Raw genomic sequence first — 17,253 nt, 5'->3', positions numbered from 1 at the left:
CCATCATTGTCAAATTAAAAGGGCAAATTCATCTTTTTCACAATGTACCTCATTTTCTTCTTGACAAAGCAACATTTGTCATAAATTAAGGGGGGGAAAAGTGAAAAAAGTACTTCAAAAGTCAAAAGTAAGCCATAAATTAAGGGAAAAAAATACAAAATAAGGATAGCCACTCAATTTTCTTCAACAGGATAAGTCCAAAATACCCTCAAAAGCCCAATACAATCCCTTTAAAAACTACAAGGGCAAATTCATCTTTTCATGATGTGGCTATGCCAAACACAATTCCCTATTTTGCCCTCCAACAAAATACCAAACTACAAAAATACCTCTTTCATCATAAATAAAGGAGGGCATTTATGTCAAATCAAATTATGGCTATGCTTGGTGTAGCCACTCTCCGAACAAACTACAAAGGCAAATCGGTCATTTCACCTAGTGGCATGGCTTGCCATCCTACATTCTTTAATTACAAGTGTATTGATTGATAATGTCACATACCAAAACTACCCAAACACCAACACTTGCAAGGGCAAAATGAAAAGAAAAAGTTTGGAGGGCAATAATATAATTTCACACCATGCCTTGGCTTACCATGCTAGGTTCTTTTATTACAAGTGTATTGATAAGTTCACTATTGTCTCTCAAATAGGAAGGGATTCCGGGATTCTTTAAGTTCTAAGAGGATCTGCCTTTGCTTGTGTCTCCACCTGTGCCCATGCCTATGCCTCAAGTACCTGGCTTTCTTCTTTATTAATGGCAGAACAAGGCGCCGGTCTTGCCGGTACTCCATTGTATAGGTATGCAATTTCAGAAAGCTAACTTGAGCTATGGTGAATTCTCTCACATATTGCTGATATGAACTCAAGTAATCGAGCAGCATTTCGGATTTCGGGGATTTCCACGGTAGATTAGGGATGAAATTTGCTGCAGGAAAATTAGTGGAAATTATGATGGATACGTGAAATTGAAAAAAAAAAAATCATGTATAAATCTAACTGTGAGAGAAGACCAAAGACTTCTTCATGGTAAATTGCATTTTCTTCTTGCTTACTACTAGTAAAAGCGTGATTAGTGTATGGTCTGTTTTTGAAGATTTTGGCCGCATCTTATTACTTATGGCCGCATGTTTTGACACATGGCCGCGGTTTATTGAAAGCGTGGTTACAGAACAAGCGTTTTATTGTATGGTCTGTTTTAGGACATATTGGACGCGTCTTATTACTCTTGGACGCATGTTTTGACACTTGGACGTGATTTTGTGAAAGTGTGACCAGTATGCCCGTAATCGTGGCTGGTGCGTTGGGCTTCTAGTGAGGAATTGGGTTTTGAAGCGAGCCTTTAGGACTTTAGTGGACTGAATTGAGCTTGACCAGTTGGCCCACCTCATTTTAAGCCAAAACACATTAATCTTTCAGTTGGCCCAAAATATTTTCATGGCTTCCCCTTTTACAAGATTAATGTTTCCCTTACTTTTTTTTTGTGGTCTTTATTCAATTTTCTTTTGCGTTGGTAAGTTTTGCGTCAAAGTTTTTTTTTTTTATGGATTATTGGTTCATTTCGACGAGAGAAATCGGAGAACTATAAAATTATGACCCAAACTCAAATATTATTTAAAAAAAAGCCAAGAAAAAGTTTGAAAAGTTTGAATATTGTTTGGCCTTTTTTGGATTTTTCTGCAAAAAAATTGAGTTTGGGTCATAATTTTCCACTTTTCCAACTTATCTTGTCGAGACGAAACAATAGTTTACAAAAATTCGACGCAAACTAAGAAATTCGAAAAAAAATTGAATAAAGACAAAAAATATTCCTTTTGGCAAGAAAATTAAAATGTCTGCGCAGTTTCATTTAACATTTTAATAGAGAGATCATGACCAGTCCAAACAAGCAAACACCACAATCTTTGAGCCCTTCCAATTTCTTGCCTGAATGGAGTCAATGGATCCCAACCAACTCAAAATCGAAGCAAATTGTCGTCGTACCATCTTCATAATGAAGCATGTTACTATGGCCCCTATTGACCCACTGCTATATAACTCGTTTTATCTCCATTTTATTCTAGAATTCAAGTTCATTTTACCAAGTACAAGGATGCATTTGCAAATCCAAACAATTTTTCAAAAGGAAAATCTCAATTCTCAGAAGGAAGACGTTTGCTTTACTTTTGGAGTTTCGAAAAATGCTCGATCGGTTGAATTATTGTATAATAAAAAATGAAACGAAGAGGCACAACGAAATGATCAAAAGAGTGAAGCATAAATGAACACACAAATGCAGGAGAGGATCCGGAGTAAGCAAGAACGAGATTGGTAGCTCCTTCCCCTCTATAAATAATCCAATCATCTGCATCTTTTCGCTCTAACGCCACCTCCATCCACTGCAAGGATTCGGAATCAATACACTACAAAGTGAAAAAAAACATCTAAATGCATTATAGTACTCCTAGACGTATACATACACATACCAGTTCCTATTTGCCTGCAGATTTCTAAGAATTTACTATTGGAATTGCAACAAAAGCCAATAACAGTGAAAGCACATCAAGGAATTATGTTTCATCAAAGTGAACTCTCGTGTTTCTGACCCAGTTTACGAGAACAATAATTCTAACACCACATCCATTTACACACCCACACACACACACACTCACAACAAGGGTGGGGCCCACACACACTGGGTGTGTAGTGTGTGCGGGCTCCACCCTTGTGAGTGTGGGTGTGTGAATGGGTGTGTAAATGGGTGTGGTGGTAGAAGGACTCTTATGGAATCACTTCGTACGGGCTTCTTGTGCCTCTCTTAAGCTTTAAAATTCTTATAATGTTTAAGGGACTGCCTTTTTTAGTCTACTGCCAATTCGAACTAGAAAAACTCGGTAAAAAACGAATTACAAATATTTTGGAACTTATAGCTCCTTGTAATGTTTAAGGGATTGCCTTTTTTAGTCACCTTATAATGTTTTAGGGACTGCCTTTTTTTTTTTTCCAGGGAGTGTTCTTGATAGTTCATGAAGAGGCGAAAATGATTTATAGCTGCAGAGTAAACTCTGTTTGGAACTTAATTAAGGCTCTGTTTGGAACCTATATGGACAAGAAGGGAAAATAATTTTTCCTTTGTTTGGTTTGAGCTAGATGAAACAAAAAGGAAAATAACAAAACAAGGAAGAATTTTCTTCAATACTTTCCTCCCCACTTTCCTTTCCTTTCCTTTCTCTAAGTTCCAAACAGAGCCGAAATAAAGAGGAAAGTTAGAAGAAAAGTTTTGAGAAGAAATTAGTAGAGAAAATTGAACTTTTTTAAAAAAAAAAATTCGTACTCTTTTTTCAAAAAAATTTGCTACATAATTTATTAAAAGTGCTAGATACTCCAGAGTGTTGAATAACTAAAGTGTGGCTCACCTATCTAATCAAAGTCCATGCTCGCTACTCACCCCTGAAATAAATCAAGTTACTGCATCACTAGATATATCTTCTTGCCCTTTTCTCTCCCCATTCATAAATCCCTCCACAAATATGTAGTCTAAATTCAAACTATTGCGCTGAATATCAACATATCTTGATCACCATGTTTTAGGGGAAGGAAGAAAAAAGAGAGTAGCAAGATGTTCAACCAGCCACGAGGCCTTTAGCCAAATGGCATCAAGAGGATGTGCTTTAAGTGCTAGGAAAAAGGAAGTTGGGAGTTCTACACCCCTCCATGGTTTTAATCTAGCTATTTAACATTAATAACTTTCACCAAGAAAAAATAAGACATTCAACCTAGACCCCTGAAAGGATGGAAAATCAGCTATCCACGTGCCTAATTAGAGTTTTTTTTTTTTTTTTTCTGATCCTAAACAATCTGATGCTCACTAAATTCAGCATGTACAACTGTAATTGGGGCACAAGGACTCACGAGGTGCTCAAAGGTTTCAAATGGACGGCAAAAACCAAGCAAAATGTGCAAAACCATGTTGGCGGTTTTCCCACATTGACTAAAAAGAAAAAAGAGGAGACAGAACGTGACTATAAAACAAGCAGCCCAACAGAAGAGAAAGCGTACCTTTCTTGGCCTCCTGGCTAAGATCAAGTGTAGTATCTGTTCTTGTTAGTTTAATATCTGATATGTGGGCCGGCTATTGGTTCACTTTTTATTAAATAAATTAATTTTTTGAGGGGGAGGCCCACTACAGTAGCAATGGTATCTCTCATGCGTTTCATTGGTGTTGCAGCCTTGGCCTGACGCACCCCCCCGAACCAAGTTCGAAGGTTTCTACTAGTTTCAGTACTTTCCTACCGAATTGGTTTCGATGAAAATTAATTTTTACATCAATATACATGACCATTATACCGTCAATTGGTGGGAAAAAAATTATTTCAACTATTACTTTCATTTTTAATCGGATTAAGACCAATTGTATAATAATAAATATGGCTTTCACTGTATTAAAATATGATGGAAATGAACAATTAAAATAATGAACTTTTATTTATGTAAAGTTGGTCGAAGGGAGAGTGATCATCAGAACGACAATGGCTAAAGTATGTTTTCATGCTCATTTGCACATTTTAAGTTCCATTTGATGCCCACATCCCCAGTTCTAGCGTATTCGTTCATTCTGTAAGAGTGCCCGGCGACAAGATTCATTGGGCTCACCACACTTCACCAAATAATCAAAAACCGTTTCATCATCCGGATTCACCCAAAGCAAGACTTGTGGTGAGGTTGTGAGATAACCTAAGGGAGTTGAGCTCAGAGGGGTGCTCCTCAAGAGAGTTTTTCGTAATGTTACTGCGTATGATCCTGTAATAGTTAAGTTTCTCTCAATTTATGCATGAGTGTTTGGTTTTGATCCACGATGCACTACACAACCATGAGACATAGAGGATTTGCTGTCAACAAGGTTTTTGCAGGTTGGCCTCTCTATGTCTAGAGACTTTCCCTAGAAAATTATTTTGTTCCTCTCACACGGTCGACGGTTACTGATAGAGAGAAATTGAGAAAGTAGTCGGCCTTGGTCGAACACCTAGCCAGGCTTCTCATCCAAGGAATGATATAGCGCTCATTATCGAAATATCTTGATCATCATGTTTTAAGGGAAGGAAGAAAGACGTTCAACCTTGACCCCTATTAAAGTATGGGAAACCATCTATCTATAGGGCTAATTTAGAGGGGGGTTTTATCCTAAGCAATCTGATACTCAGTAAATTCAGAAGTTACTACAATGTAATTGGGATACACAGATTCACGAGGTGCTCATAGGCTTCGTCGATATTTGTAGTTTTCTTGTTTTTATCCAGTTTTCATGAATGAAACGCAAAAATTTTTTATGGCTGGATTTTGCCATCTTTAAGTACTTTAAAATATCAATTTATTCATATACAATGGGTGTTGATCCAACTTAAAATGAGAAACATACAAGCGTTTTACCGGAATGAATCATATTTTGACCCATCGAGGGTAAAATGGTCACTTCATTTGATGTACAAATGATTTTTTATCCAAACTACTTTGGATAGAAAGTAAATTGGATAAGCTTTCTAACGGTTTAAACCACGCGCAAATTGGTGTTCGGGGGTGTCCGACGCAAGTCCGCAAAGTATGAGCAGCATTAATGCATCTCAGGCGCAATCTTTCAAGCCCAGGCGCATTTGAATGCGGCCCGGGCGCATCTTGAAATGCCACAAGAAGTCCCAACTTTGCGGACTTGCCCCAAACACTCCCGAACTCCAATTCGCTCTTTGTTTGAACCGTTAGAAAGCTTGTCCAATCTACTTTCCTACCGAATTAGTTTCGACCAAAATTAATTTGTACATCAAAATACATGGCCATTTTACCCTCAATTGGTCGGGAAAAAAATTATTTCAATAAAATGCTCGTATTGTTTTCATTTTGAATCGTATTAGGACCATTTACATAATAATAATAAATAAGGCTTTCACTGTATTAAAACATGACGAAAACGAACAATTAAAAAAATGAAGTTTTATATATGCAAAGGTTGTCAAAGGGAGAGTGATTCAAAGATCATCTGAGTGACAAATGCTAAAGTATGTTTTCGTGCTCATTTACACATTCTTAGTTCCATTTGATGCCCACATCCCAAGTTCTAGGGTATTCGTTCATTCTGTAAGAGTGCCCGGCCACAAGATTCGTTGGGCTCATGACCCTTCATTAAGTACTCAAAACCATTTTCATCATCAGGATTCACCCAAGGCACAACTTGTGGTGAGGGTGAGAGATAACCTGAGGGAGTCGAGCTCAGAGGGATTCTCCTCAAGAGTGTTTTTCATATACATCATCACAAAAATTCATATATAAACCATAAAATCTCATGTATTGGGCCACAAAAATTCATAAGAGTAAGCTACAAAATTCATAAAGGTGTACCGTACACACTTTCGTAAGATGAGCCACAAAAACTAATAAAGTGAGCTACAAAAAGTCATAAAAATCAGCCACAAAATTCGTAAATGATGGTGTGCATTTTAGTTTTTTCTGTTCTGGTAATTATCTACACATCATGATCATATATTTCTCAGAGTATTTGAGTGTTGGGCAATAATCGGTTTGGCGGTTTTGTTTCACGGTAAAAAAGTGGACGTAAAGATCGATCATTGTATTTTGAGGAAATAACATCATCCAACTTGGTTCTAAAGGAGATGTATCGTTCATAAGAAGAGTGCGGTTCTGCTTGCCTAAACCACCCCAAAGCTTTTCTAATATATATTTCGTTGAGTGCAATGATTTGTCGCATAGCCAAATAATATATGAGATATGAAAAATAAATTTTACTGTAATTATTAATAATGCGTACGTACCTTGGATAACAAATTGTAGAATTGTGAATAGTTGAAGTGTGGCTCACCTACCTAATTCAAATCCGCGATCACTGCTCACACTTTAAATAAATCAAATTTTCTTGCTCTTTTCTCTCCCCGTTCATAAATTCCTGCACAAATATGTACTCTAAAAAACATTTGGATTAGAACAATCAGCGCAAACCATAGCACTCATTATCGAAATATCTTGATCACCATGTTTTAGGGGAAGGGAGAAAAAGAGAGTAGCTAGACGTTTAACCTTGACGCCTAATAAAGGATGGAAAACCAGCTATCTACACGGCTAATTTAGAGGGGTTTTTTTTATATTACGCAATTTGATACTCAATAAATTCAGCAGTTAGACACACGGATTCACAAGGTGCTCAGAGGCTTCAAACAACCAAGCTGAGCTGACCTAACGGCACAAACCAAGCAAAATATGTGAAAAAGCAGAAAAAAATCAGTGTGTTACTTTTAGGGGTTTGTTTCCCACGTTGACTAAGCAGAAAAATGAGAAGAGAAAACAAGAGCATATACTGATATGATATATGTGGGCTATCGGCTCACTCCTTATTAAATTAATTTTTTGAGGGGGAGGACCCACTACATTAGCAAGCTATTGGGGTCTCTCATGCGTTTCCTTGGTGTTGCACTATTGCCTTGACCTGGCGCACCCCACCCAAACCAAGTTCAAAAGCTTTTGCTACTTCGTGTCTAGAACCAAATTAGTTGACTTGACATATACAGATGTGTGTAATTGTGAATCAACTGTTTAATTGCGGGGCTAAGGTCTCTTTCAAGTTGTGTACTCTGTAGTTTTTGTAACTTGGGTTTGGTTTTCATGAATTTAACTTACCCAAAAAGTATACCTTATTTGTCAGAGTGTACCATATTCATGTTGGAGTTAAAAAGTTGTCAACCTGGCCCCTCTAACTTTTTGTTGGGTTCGAGTCATTTAATAGGCCATGCCCAAAATCTCAACCTCCAATCCTCATGGCATAAAAGACTCTACAACCTTCAATTAGAAGGCCAGAGTTGCTACAAGCAGATAATAAGCTCAAGATCGAAGGTCATACCATTCGACTCCATACCTTCTTCCACCATTTGACGAAAAATTTGCAGGGCTTCGAAACCTAGCCCATGTGCTCCACTGCCCTTGATTATCGATTTCTGTGTCACGAGTTCTCTATTTATCACCCTGTCACACCATAGTCTAGCATAAGAAATGCTTCTACATCGATCATGCGTACATGTTTAGGATAAGCATGGATAAACTGGGATGATTTGGGATTATCAGTAAAACTGAAACTGATTTAACAATCCTTATAAGGTTCGGAAACTATGGGGTCCCTGATCTCCTACACAACTTGCAAAGCATTGAAGAACAAATTATGAATCATGTATACCTGAGAATCAAAACGTATGTCAATGAAATCTTCATGGATGGAACTCATGGAATCACTTCGTACGGGCTTCTTGTCCCCTTCGTATGCTTTTACAATCCTTATAATGTTCAAAGGATTGCCTTTTTTTAGTCGCCTGCCAATTCAGACTAGAAAAACTTAGTAAGAAACAAATTAGAAACATTTGCTGCATCACATGCGCCCCAGGCGCATTTAAGTTGCGCTGTGCATCCACATTTTCTCTCTTTTTGTAATGTGCCTCGGGTGCGTCCTATTTTCTCTCATTTCATAATGCGCCGCAGGCGCATTTGAATTGCTTCTCGGGAGCATTTAATTTATTCTCTTTCAATCTAATGAACCACTGAACAACAAGCCAACATGCTCGAAAGTGGCAAAATGTTTTAACTGTGAACTCCATAATTCTGGTTCCAAATACATATTCACTTTGTGTCACTGGGGAAAGTCGTAAGTGGATCATTAATCAACTGATATTATTGAAGAAAAAGATATCTAAAAGCATGACAATAAGTTGTAACACAGCGGCATTTGTAAGCGAATCCTTCACATACAGTACCCAGTACCCTTCCTGCAAATTTTTTTTTGGTTGCTTATCCACTTTTTCTTCCCTCGATGTACCATTATCGAGCTTTTATAAAATCATCTTTTGCCAAGCAAAAAAAGCAATGCCAAACTATCAAATAAATTAATGCATTTGAAATCAGAGAGAAGTCATGCAGGCAATGGTTGTGGCAAAATAGTTGCAGAGCCAGACAATAGTTGATGCAATATTTTTATTGCTTTCATGTGAAATCAAAAGTCACAATCCAACATGACAATTGGCAAACAATAGCTTAAGTGTAGTTAACATGATCTTGAAAACTTTAAGGTCAGCAAAAACATGATCTTGAAAACTTCTATAGTTACCATACATGAAGGTATTACCAAGTTTCAGATTTTCAGTGAAAAAAACAAAAGGCTTAAAAAGCATCAAATGTAAAACACTTCTTGAACATTACTAAGTGTAATAGCAAGCATTATTGGGTTCCAAATCCAAGAGCCTTCGGCTGCATATTCCCCTTTTTTTTTTGTTCCTATTGAACTCTACAGGCTGCTAATAGCGCTCCCCAAATACTGCCTCATAGAAAAGCCACTAGTTTCAGAAGCATACCAAAAGCCTCATTGAGCTTCCTAGACCGACTCAACAAATCCACGATACAAGTGTAATGATTTAGATCGGGTTCCATTCCGAATCTCCATTTCATGGCATAAAAGACTCTCCAACCTTCACTTAGAAGGAAGGCCAAGAGTGGCTACAAGTAGATAATAAGCTCACGAAGGTCAATACTTTTCTGCTCCAGTCCTTTTTCCACCATTTGACAAACAATTTGCAGGGCTTCGAAACCTAGCCCATGGGTTCCACAACCCTCAATAATCGATGTCCATGTCACGAGTGCACTATTTATCATCCTATCAGCTAGAGTATCAAGCCACCAATATTAGTATACACAACAATAAGGCATTTAAAGTTGAGATATTAGCCACAGAACTCGTCAAAAGAAGGGGGGAAAAAAAAGATATCAGCCACTAGTTCTAAACTTCCATTGCCCATTTGCCGGAATAGTTCTATGGCATTCTCAAAATGGAGGGCATTTTGAGTATGATTCTGAAACTAGTGGTGTTATTCTTAACGAGAATTTGTCTAAACAATTTGAGCTGTTCTATCCATGTACCCGCACTTTGCATAAGAATCCAAGGAATGAAGTTTGGAGAACACAGTGATAAAGTCCATTTTCAGTAGCAAAACCATGCAATTTTTGCCTTGAAAATGATTACCATTCTCCCCAAAAGCTGAAAATACTTCGTACGGGCTTTTTGTGTATCTCTTATGCTTTAACAATCCTTATAATATTTAAAGGACAATCTTTTTTTAGTCTCCAGCCAATTTGGACTAGAAAAAATGATGTAAAAAAACAAATTAAAAATATTTGCGACATCACATGCACCTCAGGTGCAATTCGAGTGTGCCACAAGCGTATTTAAGTTGCGCCAAGGCGCAACCACATTTTCTCTCTTTTTGTAATGTGCCTCAGGCGCAATTTGAATTGCTACTTGGGAGCATTCACTTTTTTCTCTTTTGATGTAATGAACCACTGAATTCCACGCCAACGTGCTCAAAAGTGCAAAATCTAACTGTGAACTCCACAATTCTGGATCAACAAATAAAAAACTCTATAGTTCATTGGTTCTTGTGTTAGCCCATATTAATTTGTATATGAGAAAAATCTTGAACAAAAAATTTGGGCCTCGAGGCACTTTCAAAAGGAAACAGAACAATTTCATTCCTACATATGACATCCACGGCAGGCTCACAGATCTCTGGCATTTGAGGGTGTGATCGATCTCCAGAAGCAAAACCAAGGATCAAACCTTCAGCTTCAACGCAGCTCCTTCTTGGCTTCTTCAGTAAATCATTGTCGTTCATACATCTCCGTAGTTCTTCAACTCCATCCCACCTCTTAACAACAGCTTGAACAGTACAAAGTATGAAGCTCAAATCATTGTTGTTCATGCGTTTTTTTCTAGCTTACTACTAGTAAAAGTGTGATTAGTGTGCGTAAGATATGTTTTCGGATATCTTGGCTGCAGCTTATTACTTTTGGCAGCATGTTTCGACATCTGGCCTCTATTTTTTAAAGCGTGGTTACGGAACACACGTTTTAGTGTAAGATCTTTTTTTCAGATATCTTGGCCGCGTCTTATTACACTTGGTAGCATCGTATTACTCCTGGCCGCTTGTTATTACTCTTGGCCCGGTCTTATAACTCTAGGCAGCTTCTTATTACTACTAGCCGCTTGTTTTGACACTTGGCCGCTTGTTATTACTATTGGCCGCGTATTATTACACTTGGCCGCTTCTTATTACTCCTAGCCGCTTGCTTTGACATTGGACCGCTTGTTATTACTCTTGGCCGCTTCTTATTACTCTTGGCCGCTTCTTATTACACTTGGCCACTTCTTATTACTCCTGTCCGCTTGTTTTGACACTTGGCCGCTTGTTTTGACAATTGGCCGCTTGTTATTACTCTGGACCGCGCTTTATTACACTTGGCCGCTTCTTATTACATTGGCTGCTTGTTTTGACACTTGGCCGCGATTTTCTGAAAGCGGGACTAGTATACCCGTCATCGTGGCCAGAGCGTGGGTCTTCTAATGAGGAATTTGGTTTTTGAAGTGGGTCTCTAGGACTTAGTGGACTAAATTGAGCTTACCAGCTGACCCACCTCATTTTAAGCCAAAACCCATATCAAAAATCTCAAAAAAAAAAAAAAACCTTTTAAGAATGTTTCAATTGAAGGGGAAGGCCCACCTTCCCCTTGGGGTCTTTTGAGTGTCGCCTTGGCTTGGTGCACCCCATCCAAACCAAGTTTAAATCACATCAAGGCTGTACGTATTTGCGTCAAGGATTCTTGGATGGATTTAAGGAGGAATAGGCAAAGGGAAAAATGAAGTGAAAAGCCTGACGTTAAACTTTGGTTTCTCAATCATTCCATTCCCCTTGATATATCCCATCAAAGATCTTTGATCCAAACAAAGCCTAATAGAGTTCAACAAGTTGAGCATGAAAGGAGAAAAATAGTGCAGACCTTCCTTCTATAGGTCACTCCACGGATTAAAGCATGCTGTGAATTAACTAGCCAATTTCACGGGTATTGGTTCCTCCTCCACGTTTGCTAGCAAAAAAAGAGAAGGTTAATTGATACAACAACAAGTACAACACACAAGTATAAGAATAGAAGTTGAAAGTTAAACTAGATATGGTTGCGACTTGGAAGTGTCCCTCCCTTTTCAGCCCATCAACCGTGCGACGGTGTGAGCATTAGTACCACTAGCCAATTGAAGATAACCTACCAAGTGAAAAGAATGTTTGAGTTTGGAACAAAACCAAATACTGACAACGATTTATTCAATGAATTATTCTTGAAAAGAATGCCATGATTGATGAGAAATAATTTGATGATGAGTAATTTTACATTCTATATGAAATCCTCAATGAAGTAATTGATTCGAGATCAATCCAAGTTGTTCAATGAAATCTTCATGGATGGAACTCTTGGAAGCCCTTCGTACTGGCTTCATGTGTGTCTCTTTTGCTTGAAAAATCCTTATCAAAGGTTGGCCTTTTATAGTCTCCAGGTAACTAGGACTAAAAAAAACCACTGCAAAAAGATGCATCACATGCGCCTCAGGCGTGCATCCTGCTTTGCGCTCCTTTTGTAGGACACATTTAAGTTGCGCACCGGCCAGGCACACCCAGAATTTCTTTTTGGCCAGCCAGCCTTACAACTGTTGTTCCATAGGTTCAAGTTAATGTTTCTCAAGCGAAATTGAATTGCTCCCTGGGCACATCCTATTTTCCCTCTTTTTGTAATGCGCCTTGGGAGCATTCGGTTTTTCTTTTTTGATGTAATGAACTGCTGAAACAGACATTCAATTTTTCAAAAAACAGCCAAGAGGCATAACTAATGCACCAATATTTCACATAGACATCAGTCATTCTGAATCAAAACACAGTTATAGTTGTTGCCAAACAATGTATCATTCAGATAATTAATTCATTCTTCCACAAAAAATACCAATCAGAAGCAAGAATATCGCTTGGTTTAATGTGGGGAAAGAGAAACTGTACATTCAACTCCCATTTATGGTTGGATTTCGCCATCGTTTAGTACTTTAAAACACTAATTATTGATGAATAATGGGTCTTTATCCAATTTAAAATGAGAAACATACACGTGTTTTACCGGAATGAATCATATTTTGACCCATCGAGGGTAAAATGGTCACTTCAATTGATGTATAAATTATTTTTTATCCAAACTACTTGGGATAGAAAGTAAATTGGATAAGCTTTCTAACGGTTCAAACCACGCGCAAATTGGAGTTCGGGGGTGTCCGGGGCAAGTCCGCAAAGTTTGAGCAGCATTAATGCGTCTGAGGCGCAATCTTCCGAGCCCAGGCGCATTTGAATGCGCCCCGGGCGCATCTTGAACTGGCACAACAAGTCCCAACTTTGCGGACTTGCCCCAGACACTCCCGAACTCCAATTCGCTCGTGGTTTGAACCATTAGAAAGCTTGTCCAATGTACTTTCCAACCGAATTGGTTTCAATGAAAAATAATTTGTACATCAAAATACATGACCATTTTACCCACAATGGGTCGGGAAAAAATTATTTCAATAAAACGCTCATATTGTTTTCATTTTGAATCAAATTAAGACCAATTATATAATAATAAATATGGCATTCACTGTATTAAAACATGATGGAAACAAACAATTAAAATAATGAAGATTGATTTATGTAAAGGTTGTCAATGGGTGAGTGATTCAAAGATCATCAAAGCAACAAAGGCTAAAGTACGTTTTCACGCTCATTTACACATTCTAAGTTCCATTTGATGCCCACATCCCTAGTTCTAGGGTATTCATTCATTCTGTAAGAGTGCCCGGCCACAAGATTCATTGGGCTCACCACACTTCATTAAATAATCAAAAGCCGTTTGATCATCAGGATTCACCCAGGGGAAGACTTGTGGTGAGGGTGAGAGATAACCTGAGGGAGTCGAGCTCAGAGGGGTGCTCCTCAAGAGAGTTTTTCGTATTGTTATTGCGTATGATCCTATAATAGTTGAGTTTCTCTCAATTTGTGCGTGAATGTTTGGTTTTGATCCTCGACGCACTACACGACCATGAGACATAAAGGATTTGATGTCAACAAGGTTTCTGCAGATTAGGCTCTCTATGTCTAGAGAATTTCCCTAGAAAATTATTTTGTTCCTCTCACACCACATGTGGTAGACGGTTACAGAAAGATGTTACAGAAAGAGAAAACTTGAGAAAGTATTTAGCCATGGTCGAACACCTAGCCAGGCTTCTCATCCGAGGAATGATATAGCGCTCATTATCAAAGGAAGAAAGACGTTCAACCTTGACCCCTAATAATGGATGGGAAACCAGCTATCTATAGGGTTAATTTAGAGGGGGAGTTTTATGCTAAGCAATCTGCTACTCAATAAATTCAGCAGTTACTACAATGTAATTGGGATACATGGATTCACAAGGTGCTCATAGGCTTCAAACAACTGAGTCGAACTGACGGCACAAACCAAGTAGTGCAAAACCTAGTTTGTAACTTCGGGGTTTGTTTCCCACATCGACTAAGCAGAAAAACGAGGAGAGAAAACACGACTATAAATTAAGTAGCCCAAGAGAAAAGAAGACATATGTCACGCCCCGCCCCGCAAACGGCACCCAATGTGGGCCCGAGTCGACGCGACCACGTGACATTCCACACCAAAACCGAACCACACCTCACAACCTGTCAGAATAACACCCAGCGGAAGACTTATCACCTTAACATAAAAATGAGTCGACGTATCGACCAACCAACCACGATCTCGCACAACTAAACAACAATATAGTTTTACAATACTTTAAAAATTTTACACTTTAATACATCCACCAACGACTTATTTATAACTTACATAAATCAACTTTTTAGTTTACTACCTACAACCAACTCGTTCATCCACATCATCTAATGCTAGCCCAAACACTTCTCAACACGATGACCGGTAGTGGACCCACTCTACGCAACCTGCTACCTGGCAGACCAAAAAGGAAAGCCAGAGTGTGTGAGATATAGAAATGCTCAACAAAATATAGCAACAACCGAATAAATAACAACCAAAATATAAATTCTCAACATATCTGAGATACTCAAATGTACATAACAGATATAATCACCACATCCTCCAATTACAACATAACAGTAATATCCAACAGCTAAAAGATAATCTCAACTTGTCAACAGTTTATCGAAAAATTAAGAGCAACACCGGGCACATAGCCAATAATTTAAGGCATAAAGCCTTTTGGCATTAAGCCAATCACCGGGCACACAGCCAATAGTTTAAGGCATAAAGCCATATGGCATAAAGCCAATCACCGGGCACACAGCCAATAGTTTAAGGCATAAAGCCTTTTGGCATAAAGCCAATCACCGGGCACTAAGCCAACAATCAAGTTCAATTCAATATAGAACAACATATATGAATCAAACACTCACATATCATAAGCTAAACAACAATAGCATGATATACACTCACCATTACAGCAATATCTCATTAAAGATAACCATATCGAAAGCTTACTACGATTAGCAAGATATACACTCACCACCACAGCAACATTTTATTGGGAAGAACCATATCAGACACACTCACCTTGTATCGATCGAGGTACGCCAAACTTACAGTTTCGGAATCTCTCCAATTGATCGGCTTGTTACCTAACCACAAGCTAACCATATCAGTTTATTGAACGCTTAAACGTCAAAACTACCTCCTAACAATACTCTATAATACCAACAATAGATTAACAATACTTAACGCATACTAACATGTCTATCTCAAAGGTTTAGAAGTGTCCCTAAACAAGCGTAACACTCAAACACCACATAACCCCTACATTTGGTTTGAAATCTATGACCAGCCTGTCGTATTCTGCTTATAACTTCTTATAGGGTTAAAACCAGATTATGAAACCACCACCATTAGAAAGTACACCTCCGGTACATGAATTTTGATATAAAATTTGTCCTAAACAGAGTCTGAATGACCAGGATACGCTCAAATGAAGTTACATATCTAAAGCAGAATTCACAGTTTTCAGCAGAACAGTCTGCGATCGAAAGCTCATTAAAAATCACATACTCAATATTTTCCAATAATTCCAACACCAAAACATCACCAATTGATCCATGTTTAAGACTCATGAGAACCCATGTCCACCCAGCATGCTTAATCTTGAGGAATTTCATGACGAACACAAGCCAAAAGCTGTCCAGAATTTCAGAAGTACCAAAACCTGAACTTTAATTCAAAAACTGCTATAATCTAGAAAGAACCACGACACAACCCATACATATTCAGAAAGATATACGAGTCTAGTTTCGGAATCAAGAAACGGTGCGTAAAACCGATACCCGAGCAAGAAGTTATGCCCGTTTTTCCAACACGTGTCTGTGCTGTCTGCACAGACGCGAATCAGACACCAGTTCAGTCCACGAATTTTGTAGGCCAAACCACTTCGAGTTATTTTCTGAAAATTTAACACGATGCAATAGACTCACAGATGAACCTTCAGGATTTTTTTTCAAGAATTTAGAAGATTTCTAGGTACCTTGAATAAATTCGTCAAAAATAGAACAGTTTCAATTTGGTTCAACACAGTTATGCATATTCATATCATACCCCGAATTTTCTGAAATTAAACCCAATTCCAACCTCAAAAACCCTTCTCCCATGAATTCAATTCACCTCTAACTAGATGCCAGGTAGGGAATTGAACAACAAAATCATAAATTCAAGTAAAGAAGATCATGAATTACCTTACAAAGTTTCCAATTCAACCTAGCTCTCACTTCCCCTTTCTCTTCTCCTTCTTCCACCGGCTGATCTCTCTCTCTCTCTCTCTCTCTCTCTCTCTCTCTCTCACACGTTGGAACCTCTCCTGATGGGTTTTCTTTCTTTTCTTTTGTTTTAAAAGGAAACACACACACACCACCTCACACAAACACACGGCACACATGCACCACTCTAATAAAAAAATCGCACTTTAGTCCTTTAGGTTATTAAATATAACATTTAAGCACCTCAATTAAAAAGGACGTTACACCCTCCCCCTCTTAGGAAATTTCGTCCCCGAAATTAGAACCACCAACCTCACACTAGCGACAACCAAACTATAAGGTTACCCAAACAGTCTTGTCCCATGACCAATTCCAGCAGCACAATCATCATAAATTGCTAACTACACAACTTCATAACACCTTGATATGTGCAGCACCTTTCAAAAGATAATGCATACGGACAAAACCTCAAACCAGCCACTTTTTCAAATACACTGTTGTAATCCACTCTCATTCACCTTCATCTCCAACCAAATCTCTCATTTGTTAACTATGTCTTTATCACACAAAACATATAG

The 17,253-nt window shown here is 38.3% G+C and overlaps 1 non-coding gene and 1 pseudogene across 1 annotated transcript; both read left to right on the top strand.

Moving 5' to 3' along the window:
• Positions 1–4,033: 4,033 nt before the first annotated feature.
• LOC131302190 (U2 spliceosomal RNA) lies at positions 4,034–4,227 on the top strand. Its single transcript, XR_009191659.1, has one exon. It is a non-coding gene; the product is annotated as a U2 spliceosomal RNA (small nuclear RNA).
• Positions 4,228–7,266: 3,039 nt separating this feature from the next.
• Positions 7,267–7,478, top strand: LOC131302193 (U2 spliceosomal RNA; annotated as a pseudogene).
• The last annotated feature ends 9,775 nt before the right edge of the window (positions 7,479–17,253 follow it).

This window comes from Rhododendron vialii, chromosome 9a, assembly GCF_030253575.1.
Source record: "Rhododendron vialii isolate Sample 1 chromosome 9a, ASM3025357v1".
Classification (NCBI taxonomy): domain Eukaryota; kingdom Viridiplantae; phylum Streptophyta; class Magnoliopsida; order Ericales; family Ericaceae; genus Rhododendron; species Rhododendron vialii.
The sequence above is the reverse complement of the archived record's forward strand: the minus strand, read 5'-3'. Positions and strand labels throughout refer to the sequence as shown.